At 47.1% G+C, this 8,987-nt stretch overlaps 1 non-coding gene across 1 annotated transcript; it reads left to right on the plus strand.

Moving 5' to 3' along the window:
- The first annotated feature begins 7,989 nt into the window (after positions 1 to 7,989).
- Positions 7,990 to 8,061, plus strand: TRNAG-UCC (transfer RNA glycine (anticodon UCC)). Its single transcript has one exon. It is a non-coding gene; the product is annotated as a tRNA-Gly (tRNA).
- Positions 8,062 to 8,987: the final 926 nt, after the last annotated feature.

Raw genomic sequence — 8,987 nt, forward strand, 5'->3', positions numbered from 1 at the left:
AATCATCATAGCCTGTGTTAGAATCTGAATAATGCAATGTGTTTCTTAAAAGCTACAAGAAAAGGAGGACTTGTGGCACCTTAGAGACTAACCAATTTATTTGAGCATAAGCTTTCGTGAGCTACAGCTCACTTAGCTCACGAAAGCTTATGCTCAAATAAATTGGTTAGTCTCTGAGGTGCCACAAGTCCTCCTTTTCTTTTTGCGAATACAGACTAACACGGCTGCTACTCTGAAACCTGTTAAAAGCTACAGTGAATCACAATATCAGGGTTTTCATTTTGATGCAGTTTTCCTTGTTGAAGTTATTTTTTTTAAATCTCTCATATTAATGTACCCATAGAGTTGTTTCCATTTGTCTCTGTGTAACATTATGAACCACTTAAGCTTTGCTTGCATAATTGTAGATGTCACCAGAACCCATTACTGGAAATTAGCTTTCCTATACACAGTGCCCAGTTTTTAACACAGGAGCAGAATTCAGTTTATGTTTACCTAGTTATTTATGATAGCATAGATGTGTAGAGTGCACTTAGCACCCTTTGCTTGAAAAGCATCTGCTGCTTAGAAAGATAACATAACCAAAACAGATAATATTGCAGGAAGGTTGGCACAAAAATGTACATTCCTGCAGTTCTGAAGTTAGTTTCCATTTGCCAAAGAGAATGTGTGCGGGTAGCAAACTGAACTCAGTGGCTTCAATTTGCCAAGCTCAAAACCTCTTATTTTAAGGTGAGACAGTCATTAATAAAGGATGTTTCAGAATTAACTCAAAGCATGTATTTTTGTAGTAGTCAGAAATCTAATCGATCTAAAAATGCCACAGCTGAGGCTAACTACTGGAGAAGCTACTTCCTAAAGTATGTGGAATGTATATAATTTACCAGTTGAGAATCTACCCAGTGTGGTTGTAGTCTGGTTCTCAGAAAGTTTGCTGCATTCTGAAATGCCAGATTTCCACTACTAATGTTTCTTAAACCTATCATTAGCAACAGTCAATCAACTATACATTCAGAGAAGTTTTGTGGGGCTTTTAAAGTGCACTGCGGGCCAGCTTTTTGCCTCTTATAGCCACTTCTCCCGCTGCACAGGCCAATTCTCTAAAGTAATTTAAATGCTTTGGCCCCAATCCTGCAACCCAACCACACATGAGCAGAAGCCTGGAGCCGCATGGAGCACCACTGAGTCAGTGGGGTTGAGAGCTGGCACTGGCTTCTGTCTGAGTGAATCTTAATGCAGGCTCAGGACCGCTTAGCTACAGATGAAATAACCAAGTTTCTTCAGAAAGTCGGGGTTGCTGAAGGAAGTAAAGAGTACCCGTGCCTCAAATACCTTTTGGCATTACATTTCTGAAACTGCCATTGGAGGTTTTTGCTGCAGACTAATTTCTGCTTCCTATGTCAAACCCTATTTGTTAACAACAACATATATTTACAAGGCATCCCACACCCAAAGGCATGAATAATCTGGTACCTTCGGTCTCAAAGGTTAGCTCTAATATGAAACCATGGGTCTGATGACTAATGAGTACAATGGAAATAAACACTTGGACTCAGACATCATAAAATATAGACAGTGGGGCCATAAATGCTCTCTTTTTCATGTAATTTTTGCAGCAAAACTGAGCATTTTTGTCAGCCCAAAATCATCAATTATTTTTGCTCTTCCCAGGGCCTGTTCCTCCCCTGCAGGATACGAGTTACTATCACTGAGATCAGTGCAAGCTGCTTGTGTCCTGAGGGGGAGAAGAACTGGGCCTCAGCTGCATGAGACCAAGAAAGAGATGCTCATGGAAGAATCACTGAAGAAGCAGGAGGGAGGGCTGCGGTAACAGCACCATCCGAATCCAAGGGTTCCTAGATTCTAAGGAGGACAGATATAGCAGGAGCTTTGTTATTCCACTACAGACTCTGAGTAAGGAAAGTGGGGAAAACCCTAATGACTGATCTACAGAATAGAGATGTAACAAAGAGGGCCTAGGGTTAGGGTTAGGGTTAGGGGCAAACTGTGCCTAGTACGCACAGGCACTGCCCTCTGTGAGGGTGGTGCAGAGAAGTAGACCAGCTGCATCATCTCTTATGGGGTGCACAGTTCACTTCTCTCCTTGGCCATCCAGCTTTGCTTGTCTGTGTCCCACCCCAGAGGGCATTAGCAGGGAGCAGTCCCTGCCTGCATAAATGCGCAGGGACTAACTACAACAGCAATATAAGCCTAGAGTTAGTGGGACTCGCGTCGGCTGGCCTGTGTCAGAGAACCCTGGGCTTGAGCAACTACACTGCATTTTAACCCTAGGTTAAGAATTTTCTGACCTGTGCTCGAATCTAGGGCTCTGGCGCCCACGCTGCAGAGCACAGGCCCAAGTCAAAGTCAACATATCCCAAAGTGCCTAGCCCCTCAGCCCCACTGTCAGCACTCTAGCCCTGGGAACATGGTGCATTGTGGGAAAAAACTCTACTGCCCACCCTGTTTCCTAACTGTGGATGTGCCATTGATGGGACTCAGGTGCCCATAAGGAGCACACGAGTACATAAACGGTATAATTAGCTCTGTGGTGGCTGTCTCAGTAGAATGACTGCAGTCTGAGAAGGCTTTATACTGAACTACCATCTAATTCAGTGGCCCCCAAACTGTGGGGCGGGAGGAATGTTCGGGGGTGCAGCATGGTCTGGGTCAGCGCCACGGGGGACGGGGAGGAAGTGCCCCTGAGCTCCGCTCCAGCCTCAGCCCCCCTCTGGCTCCAGCGTCAGCCCCCACCCTCAGGCCTTGGCCATGGTCCCTGGCTTCGACTGTGACTCTGCTCCCAGCTGCAGCCCCAGGTGCTGTCCTATTTGCAGCTCAGCCCCCAGCTCCTTGCCTCATGACCTAGCTGCAGTCCTGCTCCCAGCCCCAGCCCCAGCTGCATCTCTGGCCCTGGCCTCAGCTCCCACCTCCCTGCCTCAGGACCAAGTCGTGGCTCTGCTCCCAGCCCCAGCCCCAGCTGCATCACTGGCCCTTGCCTCAGCCCCCAGCTCCAGGTCTCAGGACCTAGCCACAGCCCCGCTCCCAGCCCCGGCTCCCAGCTCTGCTCCGGGCTGCAGCCCTGGCCCCAGCCTGGACCGCGGCTCTCCTCCCAACCCAGCTCCCAACCATGGCTCCAGATTTCATTACGGGCAAGAGGGGGCTGACAGAAAAAGTTTGGGGACCACTGATCTAATCTGAGAATTGAGCTCTCCACCTCTAGGAGGAGTCACATTGGCAAGAAAATGCCCATGTGCTCCTGTTCTGAGGATAATTAGGACATTGGTGTCCACGGCTGTCAAGCTGTTAAAATGAAACTTTGCAATTCTTAATTTTGAAAACGGGATGTTCAGTGAAGGTGCTTTTGTTTGGTTGTTTTTATTTATTTTTGTCTGTTTTGACGTAAAATGTAGGTTACAGAGGAAAAACACACACACACACCCCTGCCTGGCTACCAGCTGCGGAGCGGTGAATGAGAGAGATCATTCGTGCCCAGGGAGGCACGAATGAGAGATCCCCGGGATGCTGTTGGGAAGCTTGGGGGGCTGGCTCCCACTCACAGCCCTAACAGCACACTGTCTGGGTGCCCCTGCACACGCAGCCCCAGGGACAGTGGGGGCGGGAGCAGGTACTAGGAACAGAGAGCGACCAAGTTGCTGTCCTGCAGGGAGGGTGAGAGGCAGGGCTCCTGGCTTAGCCTGGCCGAGGGAGGGATGACCCCCAACATCCCTGGCAGCCAGGAGCTGCCTGCCGCCCGTCTGCTTTGCTTCCTGCTCTGGGCAAGCTCCATGCAGCAGCGAGAAGAGGGAGCCGGAGTCACTGCTGCCATCACAGGAGGAGCAGGAAGGGGGAATGTGCTCAGCCAGGCTGTAAAGGCACTTTTGGCTGCTGTGCTGGCTGCCTGCCGTGCTGCTCGTCTGCTGCTGGGAACTCTGGGATACATCCAGAGGGGCTTCCAGGACCCGGGGCCACGTGCACAGAGGAAAGCAATAGGTCTCGAACTCTAGGTCCCAGCTTAACACAGGCTTGGACCCTCCAGCCCTTCAGAGTGTTGGGACCCTGTGTCTGAGACCTAGGTTAGCACATTTGCATTGTGGACACAAGGGGGAGCGGGGTTGGCTTGAGCCCAGGCTCAGACCCAGGCTTAAACTGTTACGTAGACATAAACTATGTCTGGCACCAGCACAGGGGCACACAAATTGGGAGAAAACTCCTCGTACCCTGCGCATCGGCAAGGCATTGGGTTTAATGTGCAGTTCTATTCCTAGCTCCAGCTAAGACATCATGTAACGCCGGAAGACCCATCGTCGGCAGGCGGGATCAAACCTGGGACCTCTGTGCATGAGCCTCTACTGCATGAGCTAAAAGCCAACTGGCTCTTAGCTAAGGCTGTAGAGCAGACTCATTTAACCCTCTCTCTAAGTGGTCTCGGTGCCACTAGACGGGACAGAGCACCACGCCCAGAAGGTGTGTGGGTTCCAATCACACCCACCAAATAGCCCATTAAAAGAATCCTCACAGGAAAAAGAAGTTACGCGCATAGTGGGTGCTACCATACATAACCATCGAGTAGGCAATTTGCCTGTGAGCCTCTTTGCCTGCAGATTGCAGCATGTCCACATCTTACTAAGATGTAGCATTTTTACACTTGTAGAACCTCCTGCAGCTCCTGTCCAGGAAGATGTTGTTGGAGGTTGGAGAGCTATAATGCCCTCTCAGTCTCACTCTTCTCCTAGGCCTTCTGTATAAAATGTAGAATAAGGAAGATTGGGGCCCCTTTATTTCTGTAATCGTAGCTAACCTCTTGGATTCTATTTTAAATCACGAATGGTTATCAGTTTTCCAAAGGCACCATCCAGTGCAAGGACCCAAAACTGCTATCTGGATGGCAGGTGAGACAAGTCATCTGTAGCCACTGATCCATTTAAGGACTTCCTGAAATAACTGCAATGGAGAATAGACCAAACTGCAAACTTCTTGGTGTTCTCAGGACCTGACTGTAATTTACTGCCCTGGCTACAGACTGTTTACGTCTTTTTATCAAAGGATAATTTTCTTATGACCTGTCTACACAGGGAACTCTGGTGAAATAAGTTGGGGTGTGAATTTAAAGCACAATAGCTATTCTGCTCTCACTCTCTTATTTCTCACTAAGATTGTCTTTGTTCAGTTCAGGTTCCAATGTGGATTAAACTGAACTGCACAAAAGCACACGTAAGGTATATGTCTATACTGGAGGTGGAGGGATAATTTCCAGCTCAGGTAGACAAACCCACGCTAGGTTTGATTATCCCTGCACTCCAGTATGACATACCTTATGAGTGCTTTTGTGCAGTTCCGCAGCTTCATGGGTGGTGGGATGGGCTAGCTACACAAGTGCAATCACAGCTGAAACCCTAAATACATACTCAGAGTGGCTAGAGCCATCCCACCACTCACATAGCCACAGCTACTCTGCTATTTTTAGTGCGCTAGCTTAATCAAAGCCAGCATGGGTATATCTGCCCATACTAGAAATTACACCTCTAGCTCCTGTATAGACATACCCAAGGGTGCAGTAAGAGTATCCAGACAGGGTGCTGATGTGGAAGAGCTATTCCAGGCTATTTCCCCATGTAGACAAGCCCTTAGAGAAACTTCTATAAGATCTAGTCATTGAAGTGAGGGATAGAATCAAATCCATACGGTTTTGCATTTATTTCTTAGTTAGTTCTATGCATTCTGAAAATTTCTCACAACACCCAAGTGTTCACATCTCAAGCTGTCAAGTTTCCTCCCCCACTCTGAACTCTAGGGTACAGATGTGGGGACCTGCATGAAAACCTCCTAAGCTTACTTTTACCAGCTTAGGTTAAAACTTCCCCAAGGTACAAATTAATTTTATCCTTTGTCCTTGGAATATCCACTGCCACCACCAAACTCTAACTGGGTTTACTGGGAAACATAGTTTGGACACGTCTTTCCCCCCAAAATCCTCCCAACCCTTGCACCCCACTTCCTGGGAAAGGTTTGGTAAAAATCCTCACCAATTTGCATAGGTGACCACAGACCCAAACCCTTGGATCTGAGAACAATGAAAAAGCATTCCGTTTTCTTACAAGAAGACTTTTAATAAAAATAGAAGTAAAGGAATCACCTCTGTAAAATCAGGATGGTAGATACCTTACAGGGTAATTAGATTCAAAACATAGAGAATCCCTCTAGGCAAAACCTAAAGTTACAAAAAAGACACACAGACAGAAATAGTCATTCTATTCAGCACAATTCTTTTCTCAGCCATTTAAAGAAATCATAATCTAACACATACCTAGCTAGATTACTTACTAAAAGTTCTAAGACTCCATTCCTGATCTATCCCCGGCAAAAGCAACATAGAGACAGACACAGACCCTTTGTTTTTCCCCCTCTTCCCAGCTTTTGAAAGTATCTTGTCTCCTCATTGGTCATTTTGGTCAGGTGCCAGCGAGGTTACCTTTAGCTTCTTAACCCTTTACAGGTGAGAGGATTTTTCCTCTGGCCAGGAGGGATTTTAAAGGGGTTTACCCTTCCCTTTATATTTATGACAATTGCTCATGTGCTCTAATACTAAATAAGCACACTTGTGGGACATGATACTCATTTTCTTCTACTGCGGTCAGAAATTTAACTTGATTTTTGTTTATTGCTGTCAGTGAGATTTCAACATGCAGAGCGTAAAGCTTTTAGATAATGGCAGACCAATAGGTGCCGACTCCGTGGGTGCTCTGGTGCTGGAGCACCCGCAGGGAAAAATTAGTGGGTACTTTGCACCCACTGGCAGCCAAGCTCCCCTCCCTGCCTGCCCCACCTCCTCCCCGAGTGTGCCGCATCTCCGCTCCTTTGCCTACCTCCCAGCATTTCCTGCCCGGCCACCACCGTTAGCAAGCTCCAGGGGGTGGGGGGAGGCAGAGGAGTGGGAACATAGTGCTCAGGGGAGGAGGCAGGGAAGAGGCGGGGCGGGGTTTTGGGGAAGGGGTTGGAATAGGGGCAGGGAGGGGGCGGAGTGGGGGAAGGGACTTTGGGGAAGGGGTTGGGATGGGACAGGGCAAGGGCGGGGCCTCATGGAAGGGGTGGAGTGGGGGCAAGGCCAGGGGCCGGGGGGAAGTCAAGCACTCGTGAGGAAGAGGGGAAGTTGGTGCCTACGGGCAGACCCATCTTTAACACAACCTAAAACAGATTAAAGAGGGTCACTAATAAAATGGTTAATAAAAAACATGCATGGAAGCTTATGCTTTTGCTAATTAATCATCAAAAACAGCTCCAAGCACAGTGCTTGTATATATTCTCGTTAAATAGGCAATCAGACACCATAGTATTGGGACCTGTAATGATGTATTTCCTTGTAGTACCTTATTCCACCACTAGATGTGGCTGTGCTATAAAGAGTTCCAGATAGGATGTGGTCCCTTATTACAAAGCTAGAACTTGATCGTCTGGACGCCTGTTGTCCTAATAGTGTTCTTAAATAAACATCTCCAGTTTAAAACACCCCGTGAGTCTCCATAGCAGTGGTTCTCAACCTGTTTACCATTGTGGGGCACATATGCAGCTCTCTAAGTGCTATGTGGGCCACGTCCAACAATCTATACCCTAGCTGTACATCTACAAAAAAATAAGCAGTTTAGTATTTGTTACGACAGCAATACAATTCAAATCGATACAGCACCTTTCATTTCAACCCTGGCACATGTCTGCCAAGAGCATTTTAAATTAGCAAAATAAGTCAAAACATCAACTGTTAAAATTAATTAATTTACTGTAAGAGTGGCATGGCATGGTGTATTGTCACCCTCACTTCCGCTCTGCTGCTGGTGGTGTGGCAGGGCTGAGCACCCAGAGAGCGGGGCTGCTGAGCCTGTCTGTAAAGATGGGGGGCCCTGCCTGGTGCAGGGCGCCCCCCCCAACCAGGGGCTGCCCCCCCCATCATCCAATCCCCATGGGACTGTCCCCGCAGTATCCAGACCTCCCCAACATGCATTGGTGGTATAGTGGTGAGCATAGCTGCCTTCCAAGCAGTTGACCTGGGTTCGATTCACAGCCAATGCAGTGATCTGATGTTTGGGGGGAGGGATAGCTCAGTGGTTTGAGCATTGGCCTGCTAAATTCAGGGTTGTGAGTTCAATCCTTGAGGGGGCCATTTAGGGATCGGGGCAAAAATTGGGGATTGGTCCTTCTTTGAGCAGGGGGTTGGACTAGATGACCTCCTGAGGTCCCTTCCCACCCTGATATTCTATGATTCTAACACTGGACTGGCACATGTGCCAGCTCTGTGCTGATTGGGCCACAAGTGGCCTGTGGACCGCAGGTTGAGAACCACTGTTCTATAGCATGACAGGAACCATGAAACTTCCTAGACAGATATATAGAGGATGGCAGACAAAGTTGGCTTCTGCCATCTGAATGTTGTAAAGAATATGTAAAAGAATCACAATATGAAAAGTTGTTTTTATATGATGATTTCAGACAACTTTGCCCACATAAAATAGAGATCATGTATAATAATTCTGATTTGATTGGTCCACAGCTGTCTGTCACAGCAACCTCCTCTTCAGGCAGTATAAGACTAATGCCTGGAATGTGTCAAGACTAATATATCAAAAATGGAAACAAAGGAATGGAAGAAAATTTGTCATTTTAAGCCAACAAGCTTCAATCTCAATTGGATAACTCAATTTAATTCTCCACCAAATCCACTATGCCTAAAAGGCTTAAAAGAAAAATTCTCAGCGCAGAGTTGCAAGCATATGTCAAAAGCAATAAGCAGATTCAAATTAGTAGAGGTACTGAGTCACTTTATAGTCAAACAATTTGTAATCTGCAGTGAATCAGAACAAACGGAAACTGAGTTTACAATTAAAATATAAAAACAAGCCAAATGGCTCCAATGATTTATATATTTTCCCAAAATTGACATATGTTGATGGCTGCTACAAGAGAACATGAACAGATTAGGGCAGGATACATATAATCCA

Source organism: Lepidochelys kempii, chromosome 3 (genome assembly GCF_965140265.1).
Source record: "Lepidochelys kempii isolate rLepKem1 chromosome 3, rLepKem1.hap2, whole genome shotgun sequence".
Lineage (NCBI taxonomy): Eukaryota > Metazoa > Chordata > Testudines > Cheloniidae > Lepidochelys > Lepidochelys kempii.